This window comes from Sinohyriopsis cumingii, chromosome 17 (genome assembly GCF_028554795.1).
Source record: "Sinohyriopsis cumingii isolate HCF-2022 chromosome 17, ASM2855479v2, whole genome shotgun sequence".
NCBI lineage: Eukaryota > Metazoa > Mollusca > Bivalvia > Unionida > Unionidae > Sinohyriopsis > Sinohyriopsis cumingii.
Window position 1 is genome coordinate 14616481 of NC_142977.1, and position 19157 is coordinate 14635637.

Here is a 19157-nt window from a genome sequence, read left to right on the forward strand (position 1 = left end):
TCCTACAACATACTCACAACATATAAAACCTATATGCAAACCTGATGAAAGCTGCTTGTGTTTCTGAAACACATATTCCATACTGGTGGCAAGAATGTCCAAATCTACATTACAAAAATGAAAACATTACCATCCATCTAGGAGTTGCAAATGTATGAAATCCTCTTGTTGGGTAGTTTTACTAACAGGTTTTACAGCAGGGCCTTCCATTAGATTTAAATGTGGCAGGTAAGTTGACAAAGTAGGGTGAGGAGTTGGGAAGACCTACCCCAATGGGGATAATTCATTTTTTTTTTAAAGTAGCATGGTGTAAGGTAAAAGTAGATGGGCTGATAAGGAATCCACTGAATTTACAGACTAAAGGTTCAGACATTTGTTTTTAAGAGAAAAATGAAAGAAGGAAACAATACAACAGATATTTTAATATGACTTTAATGTTTATTTTCTAGATTTAATTAAGATTATGAATCATAATCAGTCTCCAACTCCACTGTAAAGTTTATCTATTACTTCTTCTGCTCAGGCACCTGCAAATTAAAACAAAATTGTAATGCTTAAATAAAGTCATATCATCTCAGCACTACTTACATATGCAGAAGTCATGTTAATCAGCATTATAAAAATGTATGAAATTTTCTTCACTGCACTTGTGCTTCCCTTAATATCATTAAGCCAAGATACAAGGTAACTTTGCACTTGTTATTTCTGGCAAGTGGATGGTGCAATCAATTTGCGCAAAGATGAATTTATTTTGTCCAAATATTTCATGTGAATAAAAATTCCAAATGGAGGCACTTGTCCGATCAGACAAGATGTATGTATATTGTAGTTAGCTGTACTCTAGCTCTGATAGTCCTGGGCAATAGGATAAGCTGATTTTGTTATCAGTTTAGAAATGCATCCGCTTTGCAAATACTATGCTTTAAAAGACGAAATTGAATCCAATATTGATGAAATAAGAGTCAGTTGGACTACCTTGTTTTTTATCATTCTGCGTTGGCTGGGTGCATATTTGAGGGTCTCTGATATGGCCTCTTCCATTCCATTTGCCTTTGCTTTGCCATTATTTTTCAAGCAGGCTTCTGCAAGAGTAATACAATGTTTTAAAATAAGTTTCACAACAAAGGATGCATTGCATTTTTCTAAATGCCAGCAATAATCAATGGAATATTTTTAAAACATGTACTTTGAAATGTGGTCTCAAGTTACTTTATCAATTCATTTAAAAACCTCTGGCAAGTCACATGAAAAACACAATTTAAATCAAGCCATACTTACTTATCAAAACCTGACATATCACAAGCTCTTGAAATGCTTTTTTCCCTTTACGTCCCTTTGGACTATACTCTGGCCAGTCTTTTTGTTCCAAGCTTTTTCATCATCCTGCAGACACTATCCCCAATTGTAAACCTGCCAAGGGAGCTCAAGTAGCATATCTGAAAATAATAATAATAATAATAATAATAATATTACTATTTTTTGATTTTGATATTATTATTAGTAGTAGTATTTCATGATCGATGTGACAAAATATGCTTGTATATGGTTATTTTTTGCCATGGTTTTGCAAGCAAATTTATTTTCTCTAACTTGAAAAAAATTTGATAACATTAACTATGCAACACAATGTACTAACAGCAATTATAAACCAAATTAACCACCGTGAATCTATTAACTTCATAAATGACATTCACTCAAGGATTGAATTAAAATAGCCACATAATATGTAATAGTGTATGTAGTAAAATACCTGTTACATGTTCATCTCTAAACATGTTTTGGCCTACATCTATAAGACAAAACAGCTGACCACTACATGTTCACCCCACCCTCAAAAATAATTATACAGGCACCACAGAACTTGCATAATGCATATTGAGGTTCACAACAGCAAATAAAGGTTATAACAGTTTTTTAAAATAGAAAATAAGGCCCCAATTTACCATCTTCTTGGAGAGTTTGGGATTCTCCTCCAACCTCTGGCAAAGGCCTTCTAGTTCCTCCACTGAATCACATGGCATTGCAAGAATTTCTTCTCTATATTCTGTGTCTGGGCCTTGTGTATGAACTTGGAGGGCCAGCTGCTCCAACAAATTCTCAACATTTGTGTCCAGTTTCATAAGTACATTGAACTGGAAATCTGTAAGAGATTTGTGATGAAATTAGTTTTGAAAGATCAAGATCATTATTATAAACTCCTTATAAAGATCTGTACAGTGAACATGGGTTTAACAATGAAAAATATTTACGGAATGAAATACATGGTTTTTGTACAGTTTATTTGAAAATAAATAAAACTTTTCCCTATAATCCTTTATGTTTTTATTCCCTGGATATGTTGTTTCACTGCTGGTGTCTGTAAAGTCTGCATTCAATGTAGATGGTTTAGGCGTCTGACTTACAGAAAACAATGGTATACATAAGAAAGGAAAATAAAAAAAACCAATGGAATGATGAACAGTCGACACATCAATGAAAAACAATTCATTGTTTATTTGCACAAATAAGTCTTGAACAGTATGTTTTATGACCTATAATTTAATTAATTAACATCTCACAATGTTCTGAAATAACAATATCTAAGCTACAAGAGCTTGTGCTTTCATGTCATAATCTTCCATTTTCCAAACAAATGTTGATGTTGACTCAATGTATATGACCTTAGCATTGAACACTAACATTCAAAATGTCTACAAGACGACAAAACTATTACCAACTGAAGTGACAACAAACCAATGAGTTTTACGTGCATTGAACATAAGCATTTTTAAATGCTACAAAATGTGTTTTTAGTGTACTGCCACAAATTGCCCAACATTTTGTCAAACATAAAACAGTTCTACTACCTTAGATGAGAATTAAATTCATGAATACAGTGTATAATTGACTTACTCGTATTTAGTAAGCTGTAAATGAAATAAGAGATTATATAAAAGTCAACACCTGTTGTATTTGTTTCATTATTCTATAATGTACATTTTTTTCCATCCTCAATACTTACTACTTGCAGAGGAACTGGCAGAGAGAAATCTTTATATTCTCCACTCCAGAGTGGATGGGGATGGTGATGGTGTTGTCCTTCTCGATGCAGCTAAATGTATAAAAATAATCACTAGTCCTTAATTGCATTAAAAATAAACAAAGAAATCAGACTGGATTGTTTGGCATGTAAACAAAATGCATACTGGTTGCAATGACCACTGTATATAAGGCAGTGATACAATATATCACAAAATGCATTCTTTTTTAACAAAACATCTAATCTCATATATACAGCATCATGAGTAAGTAAGTACTCTTAAACACATCTTATTAAACAGACAGAAAAATGATGAAATTTATACACACTTTTGATAAGGAATTTCCAATTGTGGCATGGTATAAAAGCAATTGATAAAAAGAGACCAGATAAACTAAACAGAACATACCAGCAGGATAAGAGGAAATCTTGGAGTCTGCAAAATACTCTCCATTTCAGGAGGTTTTGGATGAGATGGCTGACCAGAAAGGTTTCCACTTGAGATTTTCATCTTTTTTTCAGTTCTTCATTTTCATCTGAAATATCAATGAGAACTTGTAAATACTGTATGAGTCCTTGAATACAATGACTCCTTGTGACATACAGGGTTTGCAGAACAATCGCTAGCAATATTCACCACTTTTAAATCCAGCTGGTGAATTTTCACCATGAAATGCATCCGAATGCAGTGAATAATCCTGGATCAAAGACAAAATAGTGTACAGAAATGTGCAATAAATTAGTCAAGCTCCAGACAAAACAAAGATATAATTTATCTCTGATTCATAATGACTTTTCTTGTGCTACACATTTTACCAATGCAAATTACATTGAATTTTGCAAATTAAATGGTACAATTAAGATATGTATGTCAAAAGATTACTAATCTTCAGCTTTCCAATTAATGCTAAACACAAGTATCAAGTCATGTATTTAGTCTCTCACCACCAATAAATGCATTCTTAAGTAATCATCCTAGAGTGCACCAAAGTCATGTGAACTTGATCCAATTCCAACATTACTGCTGCTTCAGTGCTTAGATCCAGTATTGCCTTCACTAACTGATGTTATTAATACCTCTCTCTCATCAGCATAATTTCCATCATTTTTCAAAACTCCCATTGTAAAACCTCTGCTGAAGAAACTAACACTACACCATAACGATTTAAAGAACTACTGCCCGGTTTCTAATCTCCAATTCATAAAAAAAAATCTTAGAAAAGGTTGTTCGATCCCAGCTTGTATCTTGTCTGAATTCAAACAGTCTTTTTAGCAATGTACAATCTGCATATCGCCCTTGCCACAGAACACAAATTGTGTCTGCAAATAGATTACACTCCAGCCCAGCTGATCTATGTTGTGATGTTCCACAGGGGTCTGTTCTTGGACCTGTTCTCTACATTCTATACACTCAGCTGCTCTCAAGTGTCATAGATCAGCATCCAGTGTCTCACCAATTGTACACTGATGACACCCAAATATACAAATCTATCCACCCAAATGAAGTTGATGCTACCATCCAAGGTGTAGAGATGTGCATTTCTGATGTGAAATCATGGATGACTTGTAAAAAGCCGCAGATGAATGATGATAAAACTGATGCCATTCTGATCAAAACACAAAGACTTTCTCATTCACATCCTTTACCTCACACAATAAATATCAGCAACATCAATATTAAATTCACACAATCAGTACAAAACCTTGGTGTTACTCTGGACAGTACTCTCACACTGCACCAACATGTCATGAACATATGCAAGGCTGCATATCTTGAGCTGAGACGCATCAGCTCCATTCTCAGATATCTTTCAGTTGATGCCACTAAAACACTTGTGTGTTCATTACTACTTTCAAGACTGGACTATGGAAACTCAATTCTGTCTGGTTCATCTTAATATCTACTGCAGAGACTTCAAAAAGTTCAAAACATAGCTGCTTGGATCATACTTAGAGTACCACAATCAGAGCACACCTCCCCACTGCTCTGTACCCAACACTGGCTATCCATTCGATCCAGAATCAAACACAAAATTTGTTCTCTGTGCTACGTTTCACTGACAGACTCTAGTCCAACATACCTATCCAACCTCACCTATGTGTACACACCAGCAAGATACTTACGCTCCTCTTCCGACAATCATATACTCATTATTCTCACTATGAAAACAAAGTCATATGGACAGCATTCTTTTGCATACCAGGGCTCAGCAACATGGAATGAATTGCCCACTGAATTTAGACACAAAGACGCAGTGATCCCATTCAAAAGCGCTCTCAAAACTACTTATTCTGACTGCAAAAACAAACTTAAAGACTTAATAATGTTAACTACCTTAAATATTCTCAGCATGTTTTTTATGTTTTCTAATTTCATGGTGTTTGTTTTTGTAATCATATCATTGTGTATGTTTTTATGTTGTCGAATGTTGCAAAGCGCTTAGAACTTCTAAAGATTAGGCGCTATACAAAGTCCTCATTATTATTATTATTATATCTCGCTTGGATGAATATTTTTAAAATCAGTGGCCATAACTAAAACAATGGGATTTTGTTTTCTGATCATAAAAGTATATTGGACACCATCCATGATGTACAATGCTGTCTGACATTTCTATGCACCTAAGGTTTCCATCTCAAATATTAAAGCAAAATGCATACCGAATTTGACAGATTGACGAAAATAAAATAAAGCAATGCTTACCATTTGAAAAGAGGCAACTGTCACTAGAATATTCTATTCAAAATGATATTAATTTTGGACACAGGGGATACCACCCCCATGTTTTCCTGACTAGTGATATGTCGGCCTATTCTGTGCACAGCTTTGAAAAAATGTAATGTTTATCCATCGAGCTATAGAAATGAAATACATTTACTGTAGACTGTTTCTGTCAGCAGTTAAGTTGAGTAATTAGGTCAGGTTTATAGCTAGTTTACAAAATTCAATGTAGAATGCCAATAAATGACATATTTTTGCAAACTAAAGTGATCTTGAAAAAAGATTAGTAAAGTTTAACTTTTTATAAAAATAAGCTATTATGTGGAAAAGAAACAACAATGAAATAGGATGCAATGTGTTTACGTCTTGTTGATGGGGGAAAATTACTAAAGAATTTAGAAACAGACTATACGCTGGGGAATTTTTTGAGAATTTTTGTTCTGGCGACAAGTTTACATATTGGGTAGCAGATGATTTTGCATGTGCGGGACAACTTCTTGCAAAATTGGAAACTTGGATTAAAATGCAGTATTGTTTTAAGGTATACATTACCATATTTTATATAATGTATTGTATGATTCTAAAAGATGCATAGTTAATCGGAATTTCTGGGTTACAGATTCAAGAAGGTCATGGAGTGGGTCTACATGTTGACTAATAAATTACTATTTGATCCCCTAGGTGATATTTCAATTCTAAATTAAAACTAATAATACTTAATGCATAACCAAAAATGCAACAACCTGGTGGAGAGGCGAAAATGGATATAAAAAACTTCCATATAGCCTCAGCAAATTTAAACTGAATAAATAGGGAAAAAATAATTAAACTAAACAACGAGACAAATTATGATATGATTTTCATACAAGAAACACATAATAAGTTGACTAAAGAACTAATAACTTTATGTGAGGAAAAATTAAATGGGGTTATAATTGTGAATGATTATAAGGAGATGTAAGGGGAGGGGTAGCTACTTTTATCAAAAATAAAATGGGAGTAACTTGGGAGCAAAAATACAAGGGAAACTTTTTTGCAGGAAGATTGATACATTTTGTGATAGAGGACACTCATTTCATAAATGTATAAATACCTGCTAATAAAAACAAAAAGCAACAATTCATTGAAAACCTGTTTAAATATGTAGAAACAATTTCAATGGCCCCCCGCCCCAATCTGTGTTGATATTGATGGAAATATTGTGGATCTGAAGTGCAATCTTACTGCATGCAAATCTTTCCAGAAAGCACCTATGTACTGTTTAGACACCGGTATTTGGTAACAGCCATATCTAGCGCAAAATTCAAAATGGTCATAGGACAAAAGGTTGAGTAGCTACAATGTCATAGCCTCAATGTCTCCACAAAGTAGGGGTAGTAATATTTGTGCTAGGGTTGTGCTATTCCATGTCGATTTACAAGTAACCAAACTGGATTTGATCTGGAAATATTTTTCGCGAAAAGATCTCTTCTGCCAATGGTAGCTCAATGGCTGGGAGAAATACTGGCAAGTCAGATGTGTATAAAATGTACAGCAATGTGTGCAGATAAAACTGTCAAAAATTTTTGCAGGTTTTAATTAAAGGGCTATATCAGCCTTGAAAGTGCCAGAAATTATCATTATAGATGTGGCTTGAGTCTACATGTTTTCAGTTAACAAAAACGGAGTATCAAAGCTAGTAACTGGCATCCTTGATAATTTGACTAATAACTATTTTTAATTAAACATTTCAGATTTATAAATATATACTCAATAGTAGTGAAGTGGGACGATATAGCGTCAATGGGACTTACCATTAAAAACCACCCTGGGACGATATAGCCTCAATGGGAAATTTAACATTACGGAAACCCCTGGGACGATATAGCGTCAAGGGGAATTTAACATGGGAATATGGGACTGTTTAGCGTCAAGGGGAATTGAACAGGGTGGGACTGTATAGCATCAAGGGGAATTTAACATGAGCAAAAAAAAAAAAAAAAAAATCTTGGGCCTGTTGAGCATCAAGGGGAAATGGAACAGGGTCGGGACCCTATTTTAATAAGGTCCCGACCTGATGGGTCTATGGAAATGGAACAGGCAAAAATTGAAACAGGGAGGGGTCTCTATTTTTTATTTTTTTTAAAACAAAAAAAAAAAAAAAAAAAAAAAAAGGGTAGGCAATGAAAGTCAAGATCTTTTCGAGACCTATGAGTGGCCCTGAAAAGGGCCTTTGGGTTTCTTATTCTTCTAATTCTTCTACTTCTTCAACCATCTTCTAACTTTTGCCAATATTCCTGTCATCTTCTTCTTTATTTCTGACTCAGGCATCCAGTCAGGATGACCTATCGCTCGGAATTTCTCCTGTATTCTTATCCAGTTATTGTTGAGTTTCTCAAAGCTTTCTTTTCTCTTTCTATTTTCTTCTTCTTTTCTTTCCTTAGACTACCTTTCTTTGATGTTCTTTACCTCTTCCGTCAGCACTTTCATCATTACTTCTTCCGTTTTTGTCAACTGGTCGAATCCCCATTTTATGTATCGCCACTCCATCCAATACAATACTTTTTCTAGGAAGCACCCGACTTGGATGACATGGTCCAGTGCTTCCTTCAAACTTCCCACTCTGACATAAGGTGGGTCAGTAAATCCTCTTGACTTGTTGACTTCTTCTTCTATCATCCCTGCGATGAGATCTCCGGCCACCTTTAGTCCTTTGACTTGAATAGTTAACAAGTCTTGCCTATTTCCATCACTCCATTCCTTTTCTATTCTTCCTACAACATATTCAACATCCATTATCTAAAAATAGATATCTCTTAATAGATTGAATAATTTTGTCACCTCCATCTTCTTTGTTTATTCCGTGGAATGGTCTGAATGACGAATACTGTGGGTTCTTATAGTTAAAGCGCGGACGTGAAGACATCCCCCTAAGACTCAAATCTTATATTACCTAGATCATCACTTAAAACGTACAATTCACAATCTTCTCCTAGAGCAAAAGTAATCCACATAGTGAGTAATTTCAGACCACTGCCATTCAGGGTAACGTTCAAGAATCTCATTGAACTCTTTTGATGTAAACGGTCTAAAGTGATATAATAGGATGAATGCACTCTTGACCCAGAGAAATCTAACACACTGGTTGACTTTTTTCACTTATCTCTTGTGAATTTCTCGGAATAAAAGTTCTACAGTTATCCATTGAGATTTCATTCTGGCAAGCCCCTGCCAAACTTCCTTGTAAATCTTCTCTTGCAGTTCTTTAGGTAATGATTCAATATCGTTTTTGAAATGAAGTTTAAATACTGGTCTCGGTGATGTCCAACATTTGACTCCTAACCAATCTGGTTTCTTCTTCAAAGACATGGTAAGTTATTTCAATGTCTCGTTCCCACTAAGGGTAAGTAATGACAATTCGGTCACCAACGAGCATGTTCTAGATAGGCTGAATCTTGTGGTTCCCAGTGGTGAAGTGACACACCGCAACTGAAGCACTTGACTTTATCCCCTTCGTCCAAGTAGAAAAATCCGGCTCTGGCTAATTCTTCAGGGGTCGGTCCTCCCAGATACTTAGGCCATTTTCCTTTGAATGATTGAAGACGATTTTCAAAGTCGCAGTATTCCGACAAACACACAGGGAACGAATATTCGTCTTTCACAGGTTCATTTCGATGAGGGTTGGGTGACATGGACAGGTGTTTGCTCAGGGCTGGATGACATCCGTCGGGGGGTAGACGTGAAGGTGAACATCCACATTTAAAACGAAACCCAGTAAAGTGTCCAAGAGGACGAGCGGCATCGCTTTCGCATCCCTCAGGTTTGACATGCACATCATCACTTTCCATGATAGGGGTAGTGAGAACAAAGTTCCCATGATGCTTTACGGCATTGCTAAGGTCACAGCGTACAGCATCGTTCCCATCGCAAGGCTCACAATAGCATTCCACTTCAGAAGCCCCAAACTTGAATTGTGCCTTTCTGAACTTGTTTTGTGTTTCTCTGAAAGTATTCATCTTGTTCGCTTGGTCTTGGTAGTCACAATGAACTATCGATCTTGACCATAGCCCCTTTTTATATTAGTCGCAATGCAGTCTCAAGCTTGTACATCATTCCTTTTTTATGTCTAGTTTTGGAAGGTACCGTCTCTAAGGTACCGTCATAATTGTACCGTAGTGTAATGGGTGGAAAGGCCATAGAAAGGTAAGGGCAGTGCAAAGACCATCGAGTATGTTCCAGAATAGCTGAACCTTTATAGATACATAGATCCATTCGTAACTTCAGTCCACAAGCGAAACACTGTACTTCGTATCCCAATCCTGACTCAGGTCCCAAGTAGACAAATCCTGTTCTAGCTAAAACATGCGAAGAAGGTAATCCTTCCCTATCCGTAGGCCATTTTTGAAATGTGTCCAATCGACGGGCACAATCACAATAGTCAGGTAAGAAGACTGGAAAATGGTAGGGTTTGAACTTGGAGTTCTCATCGGGTTTCTCACTCGATTCTTGCTGTGGCGAAGTCATGCTTCTGGTGAGTGGCTATCCACTTACAACCAATGTTTTATACCGACATGTCCATACGGCAATGTAAAGTGATTGGGAAGCCGCACTCGCTTCTGATACATGATTTGACAGACTTTTTCCAAGGGTCGACTGACGATGTGGTGAGTGGGTAAACGTATAATCTTGTTCGGTTGATAGGTGGTCACTTTAAAGTGTTCATCTTCTCTAGACTGCAAAGCTTCTTTCAATATGCCAAAGTTCACCACTCGACTGGTACGATAATTCAGAGTCAATCCTTTCACTTTACACTTCGTGTGCACTTCTCCTTGTTTGTCCCGGAATTCGTAGCCGTAATTTTTAAGACCGCCACTGGCGAAACTTAGAATCTTGTCGTCAGAATGCTCGTCTGTCCAGGCTCCTAAACGGTCTCCTTCGATGTTAGGGTGCTGTTGACATGGGTGACCGATGTAGATGCAACTGTCCGTGTCAAAGTACAGGACGCATTCCCCTAACAGTTCTAAAGCTTTGTACAGTTTTAAGCGAGCATGAGCTGTCACGTAAGCTGCAATGGTGACATTTCCAAAAGGGTCGGCTTCTACAAAGTCCAGATCTTCTTCGTAATTGTCTAAGATCAAATCTTCGCGAACGACGTCCACGTGTTTGATGAATTTAGTTTTGTCGTGAATCAGCTGGAAGTAGCGGGAAGGTTCTGTCAAATATTCCGTCTTGGGTAAACACGGTCGTTGTGCCATTTTACCCCACAAGCAATTTAACATCACTTTGGCAAACGATCGCCTGCCTTCGTTTTTCTCGATGTGATCTAAAGTAATGCCTTCTTGTGCCCAGTATTTCTCTTTGAATGTCTTTTGGTCTTTGGGAGTGTGACACCAGGACGGATAACCACTGGCTTCTTGCTTTAGTTTCAAAAAGGCATCCACGTAGTCTGCCAAAATGCCTTTCTGAGTGGGGTCACCCTTGTGGTATTGTTGTGTCTTGGGAAAGTGACAAATTTCGTACACTTCTAACAGTTGGTATCCCATGTCCAGAGCTTTGAACAATTCTACGCTGACCCATGTCCCCGTCGAGGCCCGTTCTTCCTGCGTGTGCTGGCAAGGCTGGTCTTGGTTGCACATTTCAGCACAAGTACGGCACAAAGGAAACATCAGTTTGTCTTGACAATGGTGAGGTAGAATGGGATGGTACAAGTCAGTGGGAGGCAAAACTTTACATTTGATCAAACCTTCGTATTGTCGAATGTTTTTCAGGTCGATGTGTTCCGTCAACATTTGTGGGTGCCTTACAGGAAAGCGACAATATCTGCACACGTAGGGATACAGTGAACACACATCCAAGTATTTGATTTCTTCTCCTTTCTCTTCGTCGGCTTGGTACAGCAAACTGGTGGCATTGGTCCTTCCTCCGTACAAACTATCCCTCGGGTTCAGGGGGTCCATGAACTGGTAACTTTCCACGAGGCATTTAAACTCGGGATCGGTTTTCAAACGGTGATCGTACTCGTGTTCCCACATTTCCACCACTTAGTATCCTTCCTGTTCTAACTTTAGGCGTCGCTGACATGTGACCTGGTACAAGTCTTCCATGGTTCATTGTAAAAACTGATTTTTACTGCCACGGTCAGGGTACCAGACGGGGCATCCGTGAAATAAGCAACCATTAAACTCGTCCCAACCATTGACTGAATGCATTCCGATGGTCTTTTCGCCCCCTCCATTGCGGGTATGCTGAATCCATTTGTCTTCCTTGTCGCACAAGTAATGTAACCAGCGTAGGGCTTTGACCGAGTATTGACGTTTGACATAGTTGGTCATTTGAGGACTGATGACAGCCACGGTGTTTTCAGGCATGAATCGTTGCCGGTACAGTAAGGAACACGCTTTGGCAATGGTGCAAGCTTCTTTCAAAGGATCGACCCCTCCGTGTTCCATGAACAGTTCTCGAAATTTTCCACAGCAACTCCGTAAAATGTCCACGTTGGAACGACAATACTTTAGCATTTCTTCCTGAAAGTCGAAAGGGTCAGAGGCGTGAGCCTGGTACCAAGCGTAGAAAGCTTCTCGTTGTTCGGTACGCAGGTTGTCAGGGTCGTAATAGTAAGCCTCAGGCAAATGGGGTAGAACGGTGTGTTGATTGGCTTCCGTATTGAAAAAGTGTGGAAAGTACCCTTTAGCCATTTCTGTCATTCCAAACGTTTAAGGCATTCGACTCAAAGGCATGGCTAAGTAACTCATCGAATCTTTAAACTGTACTTGTCCCACTTGCATGAAAATGATTTTGGCTCCGTTCAAAGTGACTTTAGGACGTTCGGTGCCATGTTCTGTATAGTATCTGAGAAGAAACTGTCCATCGTATCCGGAGAAATTGTGAGCCATCACCGTGGCATGACGATGACAATCTCCGTAACGTTCGATGTCCTCTTGGCTCCACGTCTTGTCGATGGGGTGTAAGACCCATCGAGCGAAGTCGGCTAGCGTGTTCGGTCCTCGAAAGATTTTTTCACGTCCTCCAGGAATCTTGCTGCAGTGAGGGCAATGACTGAAAATAGGTTCTTGAATTCAGTTCTCGCACGCTCGATGAGCCACGCAGAAATTAGGAATGTGAATACCGGTCTCTTGCATGCATTCAAAATCGAAAAAGATGAAATTGTCTTTCTTCTTGTTACCGATCTCTTTTTCTGGTTGGGGTTGGTATTTTTGCACGTAGCATTCGTGTTCCAAGTCCACGATGTGGCAGCAAATGTGACATTTTTTCTTTCCTCGACATAGGTGTCCCTTGGCATTATTGGTAAATATGCCTTGTCCACAGGTAGGGCACAATCTCAGCAGTTGACAAGCACATTTCTTCTGTGAACCTTGCATCTTCAAATGTTGTTGGTAACAGGTAGAGCTGACAAACATGCGCAGACAAGTTGAACAATGCACTCGTTCTTGTCCTTCGCTCAGACATTGTGGAGAGGCCAAACATGCTGAGCATTTCGATCCACATCTCGGTGATGAACCCTTCTGCTTTCTCTAACGGTACTTCGGACTTGAAATCTTTAAACTTCACCGTGTATTTGTAAGCCGTAGTTCTAAATTTTCTAGAGGGACACTTTTCCGTCTCTTGAATGGAATAGTACTTTTCAGGGTTGACTAAGGGTGTTGAAGTTTGTTTAGAGGGTTTGGATTCTGGTTCACTCATGTCCTCTTCAAAATCACTGGCATGAATTTGTGCCAAGACTTCAGCCCTGGTACGAGGCGATAAAGCACGTTTCTGTCTCTTACTTTCTTCTTCTTTCTTCTCAAATGAATTGGATCGTTTCATCTTGATAGCAAAAAGTCAAATGACTAAAGTTTAAACACCATGGACTAATTTATAGTCATAGCAGACCAGCGTATATAAAAGGGTATGTGTCTTGTCCTTTCACTATTCATTTCACTCTCAAACCGAGCACAACGATGGAAGAGAATACCCAGATGGAACGTTTCATCAGAGCTTTGCGAGGGGTCATTAGAAAATTCTCTTCAGACCAGCCGAGGGACTACTCTCCTTCCTTTCAAGATAAAAGTCAAGATACTTACTATATCTGTCAGAAGAAAGGGCATTGGTCTTCAGAGTGTCCAGACCGTCAAAAAAGAAAAAAAGGGGCTAGAAAAGACAAAAGTCAAGATACCTGTTATTATTGTCAAGAAAAAGGACATTGGTCTCCAGATTGCCCAAAAAAGAAACAAGAGGAGTCAGAAGAAGAGAGGGATTCTTCAGAGGAAGAAAACAGTTGAAGAAAAAGAAACAGGAGAAGAAAAGAAGAAGAGAAGAAAGTGAGGAGGAATAGGAGGAAAAGACTGTGACGGTGAAGAAATTCAAAAAACAGTGAACAATGAGACAGAAGAAGTTTATGAACTTTTTAAAGTGCTCTGTTGTGAATTGTGAATTGGATTGTAAATATTTATAAAAGAATAAGTTAGGTATTAAAAGGTAAGTGTCTTTGGGTTTTGATTTTAAAATAAGAAGCTACACTCACACACTCATACACACGTACTATAGAGGTAAAATGTTTTTTTTTTAGTTTGAATGGATGTTGGCAATTGAAAGTCTATCTCTTTTCAATAGACGTGGGTGGCCCTGAAAAGGGCCTTTTTGGTGTAGGGGTGAGTTTAAGCAATCAACTTTAACTGCCTTAAGCCTTTGACACGGCCAAGGCCTACTTCTGAACTGCATAGTGTTGATGACAATGATTTGGTTGAAATCACTAAGGGTGGCACGGGAGGCTTAGTCACAGGGTTGGAGTGTTTAGCTCGGGAAGGTCGTATTCTATTTGGTCGTAATAAAGAAGTCTGATAACATTTGTTTCAGACTTCTTAACTCCGCTAAAATGTCTAACAGTACCGTGACCATTTGATTTTCACACCCTCGTTTCTTTCCTGCTGCTGCTTCTTCTTCTTGTTTTTTTCTTACCTCTTCTTCTTGCTGCTGTTGCTGTAGGAGAAAAGCTTGTTCCGCTTCCTTTTGCTGTTGTATAATTTTCTCCAATTCTTCTTTCTGTCTCTGTCTAAATTTCTCCACGTGCGGTAATGAAGGAGAAGGTGACAAAGGTTCCAGAACAAATTCTTGCGAGGTAAGAAAATCCACAAAATCCCAATTCACCTCTTCTGAAAGTAAGTCCGGGTTCCCTTGGGTAGTCTCCAGAGCTGGTGCACCCCAATTTATCGTTTTCTGAGTTTCCGTCATGTTGAAAAACTGTCGCATGAATTGACTGCGCACAGGTGCTAGCAAATCTATATAGACCACGTGACGTCACAGACTGCTCTCTTTGGATTGGATGTGGGCTAACTGAATTTTGTAACGCGTGTTTGGATTGGTCAATGAACTCAATCCGATTCAATCCTTCCTCTCCCTATAAATAAGTGCAGTTCACTGCATTCCTTCACCTGTTCTCGGCACCTCAACATGTGGACCAACGTTCAATCTTCTACGCTTGTGTCTTTGATGATGTTCAGGACGGACATACCAATGTACGTCCGATCCAAGTGGACAGTTGTCCACAGGACAGATACCAGCCTATGGATATGTAAGATCTATGTGGAGAGGCAAGGATGTCTCAAAAGAGTTTTAGTCTATGGTCCTGCAGTCAGGTGAAGCCTAAGGACAAGAAGAAGTCACAGATGCCCTTTATGTTAAGGGCATATTAACATAAACCCAAAGGCCCTTTTCAGGGCCACTCATAGGTCTCGAAAAGATCTGACTTTCACTGCCAACCCTTTTTTTATTTTTTTTTTTGTTTTAAAAAAAATAAAAAATAGAGACCCCTCCCTGTTTCAATTTTCGCCTGTTCCATTTCCATAGACACATCAGGTCGGGACCTGCTCCATTTCCCCTTGACACTCAACAGGCCCAAGATTTGTTTTTCTTTTTTTTTTTGCCCATGTTAAATTCTCCTTGACGCTATACAGTCCCACCCTGTTCAATTCCCCTTGACGCTAAACAGTCCCATATTCCCATGTTAAATTCCCCTTGACGCTATATCATCACAGGGTTTCCGTAATGTTAAATTTCCCAGGGTGGTTTTTAATGGTAAGTCCCATTGACGCTATAAGCAGCAGGGAAGTTTAACAGACCATTTTTTCCAAGCAAAATAAACGTTCCTACGCGAACTTTCTCCGTAGAAGCCTCTATTTTCACTTTTACGGCCTTCCACGAGATCTAATTTTCGCGCATTCCAGACTCGGTGCATCGGGTAGGTATGCCGAGTGTGTCATAAAATATAGTATCCGAGACAGAAAATAAACGAGGCGGAATAATTTTTTATTTTTGTTGTCACGCGGGGCTGCTTTGGTCCGATTTACGTCACATTAAAATAACATTAATTAAAAATAATATGAGTCGGAAAACTAGTGCGATTGGAGAACCGCATTCCGCTAGATTAACGCGAGAACAATTAGCGGCATTAAGGAAACTTATTCCCACGAAAGAATTATTCAAGAAAAAAGTGCGTGATTACGAAGACGCGGAGCAGGGATTTACCGAATTATCGTCGAAATTGTTAAGGCCAGTTACCGAATCAACCGAGCGAGTCTTACTTGGTGATGTGAAAGATCCGGATATCAGAAAACGCGGAATTCTCCCCGTGTTGAGAGACATTGAGGAACACACTCGATTAGTGCCAGATCGGCTGGAACAATTTCAACAAACACAAGCACAAGCACAAGCACAAGCGCGGCAAGAACGCTGGAAAGAACAATTAGGGCAAGCAAGAGCACAAAAACAAGCGCGGCAAGAACAATTACAGCAAGAAAAAGAGATAAAAGAAGAAAAAAAGGAAGAAGAAAAAAAGGAAGAAGAGGAGGAGGAAAAAAAAGAACCTCGCGAGAGATTAATGGAAAATTTTACTACTGGAGGTTGGTCCGCGATGGTAGATGAATTTAAAAAAAATAACAGTATTGAGAAACTTGGAGAATTTGCGGAAGATTCTTTCGCCAATAGAGGAATAAATTATTTAACGGAGGAGGGACTAGATAGAATCGCTTCATGAGAAATTTGGTATAAAATAGTATATCGGGCCAGATTTGGATTATCCCAGGCGAGGTTGGACGATTCGAATTTTGTTCGATTTCGAGAATTTGCACGTAACAGAAAAGATAAAAAGGAAAAATCTTTGGGGGGGGGGGGGCACAATCTCTTGAATTAGGGGCAATACCAAAAAAGGAAAAAGAATTAACCAGGGAGGAATTCACATCTCCTTCGAGCCAAATAATTGATCCTGTTATTAATAAACCCGCAGATGAATATCTGAATGAAGAATATATCGATGATATCATGAATAATGATAATAGATTTGATATTGCTTCGAATTATTCTCCATATAATAAAAAAAAATATATAAAGGAGGAATATATTGATTTATTTGGACCAGAAATATGGCTGGCGGTAATTTATTTTGGTAGTTTAGGGAGTCCAATAAATTTGAGTGATCATGAATATTTAAATTTTAGAAGGAAGGTCGAAAATCGCAGAAAATTAATGGGGCGATTACCATATTCAACACCAAAACCAAAAACAGGAAGCGGATATACCATTTGTCCTGAAAGCGTCATTAACGACATATCTCGCCTCGAAATACTAATCGGAGGAAAGCGAGCCGGGAACAATTCTTCTGAAATAATCAACGACGCCTCCGATATTTGCCAGCGATTATTTCGCGGCGGTGTTATTAATTCTTACATTTATAAAGAGCTCGTTGACGAACTTATCGATTAAAACAATACACTTGAAATAACATGATAGTTCATAAACATCAACGCAGACCTAGACAGGTCCGCGTAGCTAACTCTCGATTGCCCGTATACAAATATATCCACGGCAATGGATTAGGCGACATCGTTAAAAGTTTCGTTACAAGAGTAGTCCCTAAAATTGGACACACAGCTAAGCAAATGGCGTCAAAAGCAATAGGAAAAATTGGCGAGACTGTTATTTCTGGCGTTGGTAATTTGGCCAGTAAAGGTTTCGATGTTGTCAAAAGCAAAATATCAAACTTAATTCGTAAAAAAATCAGCCTGTTAAATTACCTAGCACCAGCGAAATGCCCGCTGATGTCAGTAAAGCTATAAACGACGCAGCAAATAAAAAAATAAATGATCTAGCACAGGAAGTTGCAAATACAAGTTTCATATCGGGTAGTGGTCTTCGTTTTAGATGATAATTCTTAATAATAAATGTTCGCACAAGTGTCAAATGAAGTATTCGACATGGACGAACCTGTAGGCAGGGACACATCCGTGCGTGATTTCCAGTATTACTCGTACGACGCAGTGATACCAAATGCACCTAATCGCGTTGAAATTCAAGTTCACGATACAACAAGATATTTTCTTCCATCTGAGGCATATATCGAATTTACTGGCGAACTTTTAAGACAAAATAATACCGCTTATGCAGCAAATACTAAAGTCGGATTTGTCAATAACGGTATTATGGCGTTATTCAAGAGCGTCACTTACATGATCGATGGAAGAGAAATTGAATCAATCACGGGTAACGCTGATGTTGCAACGACGATAATAGGTCTAGCGAGATACTCGGATGATTTTATCAGATCGGCTGGCCCTAGCATGATGTTCGCCAAAGATAATTCTAATAACGCTGATCATATCCAGTATAACATCGGTAGACCGAGAAATCACGCTAATAATGCTGACGCCGACACTGCACCTGTGATGATGAATACAAATCCCAATTACAACCTTGGATTTGCTACGCGGGAAAAAATGTTAATTGGCGATGATCGAAGATTCTCCTGTGCAATTCCGTTATCTCACATTTTTGGATTTTGCAGACATTTCAGGAAAGTTATTTACGGAGCAAAACACACAATTTCCTTCGTTCGAGACGACACAGGCAATGACAGAGCCATCTGGAGAGACCCTGTTGTTGTTGATCAAGGTAAGGTGTTACTAACTAAATTTACTTTGTGGATGCCAGCGATAGTTCCATCGATAATTGTGGAAGAAAAATTATTGTCATTCATGAATCAAGGTGGTAAGTCTGTTATGTCTTGGCTAACAACTACGACCGACTCTATCGACGTTAATATTAACGGAATATTTACCTGGCGAATTGCGTCACAACAAGGCGTCTCGGCACCCAGACACATCTTTGTGGTTCTTCAAAACGCAAACAGATACGATCAAACTCACAGTCACATGATATTCGATAGATTCGATGCAACAAATGTATCACTGAGGATAAACGGGCAGCAAGAACCATCCGAGGAAATATCAATTAATTTTGCCAACTATTCGACGGCTCGCGCGTATCATCGCTTGCTAAGTTTTATGGGTCGCGATCAAAATATCGATACAGGATTACAAATATCACAGTTGGATTTTAATACTCTTTATCCTATCTATTATTTTTCCCTGGGGCATCTTGATTTGGTAA

At 38.5% G+C, this 19157-nt stretch overlaps 1 long non-coding RNA gene across 5 annotated transcripts in view; it reads right to left on the reverse strand.

The window, feature by feature from the left end:
• Window positions 1-417: 417 nt before the first annotated feature.
• The window catches only part of LOC149777793 (uncharacterized), a 37608-nt gene continuing 18868 nt past the window's right edge, over window positions 418-19157 (reverse strand). For 3 of the 5 annotated variants that reach the window (XR_016415309.1, XR_016415311.1, XR_016415310.1), the window contains 6 exons: window positions 3429-3555; window positions 3002-3091; window positions 1944-2140; window positions 1279-1436; window positions 976-1082; window positions 418-527 (listed from right to left, as the gene is read on the reverse strand). This is a non-coding gene — a long non-coding RNA (uncharacterized LOC149777793). The remainder of the gene's footprint in view (window positions 528-975; window positions 1083-1278; window positions 1437-1943; window positions 2141-3001; window positions 3092-3428; window positions 3556-19157) is intronic. The other 2 variants (XR_016415312.1, XR_016415313.1) reach the window with 2 other exon arrangements.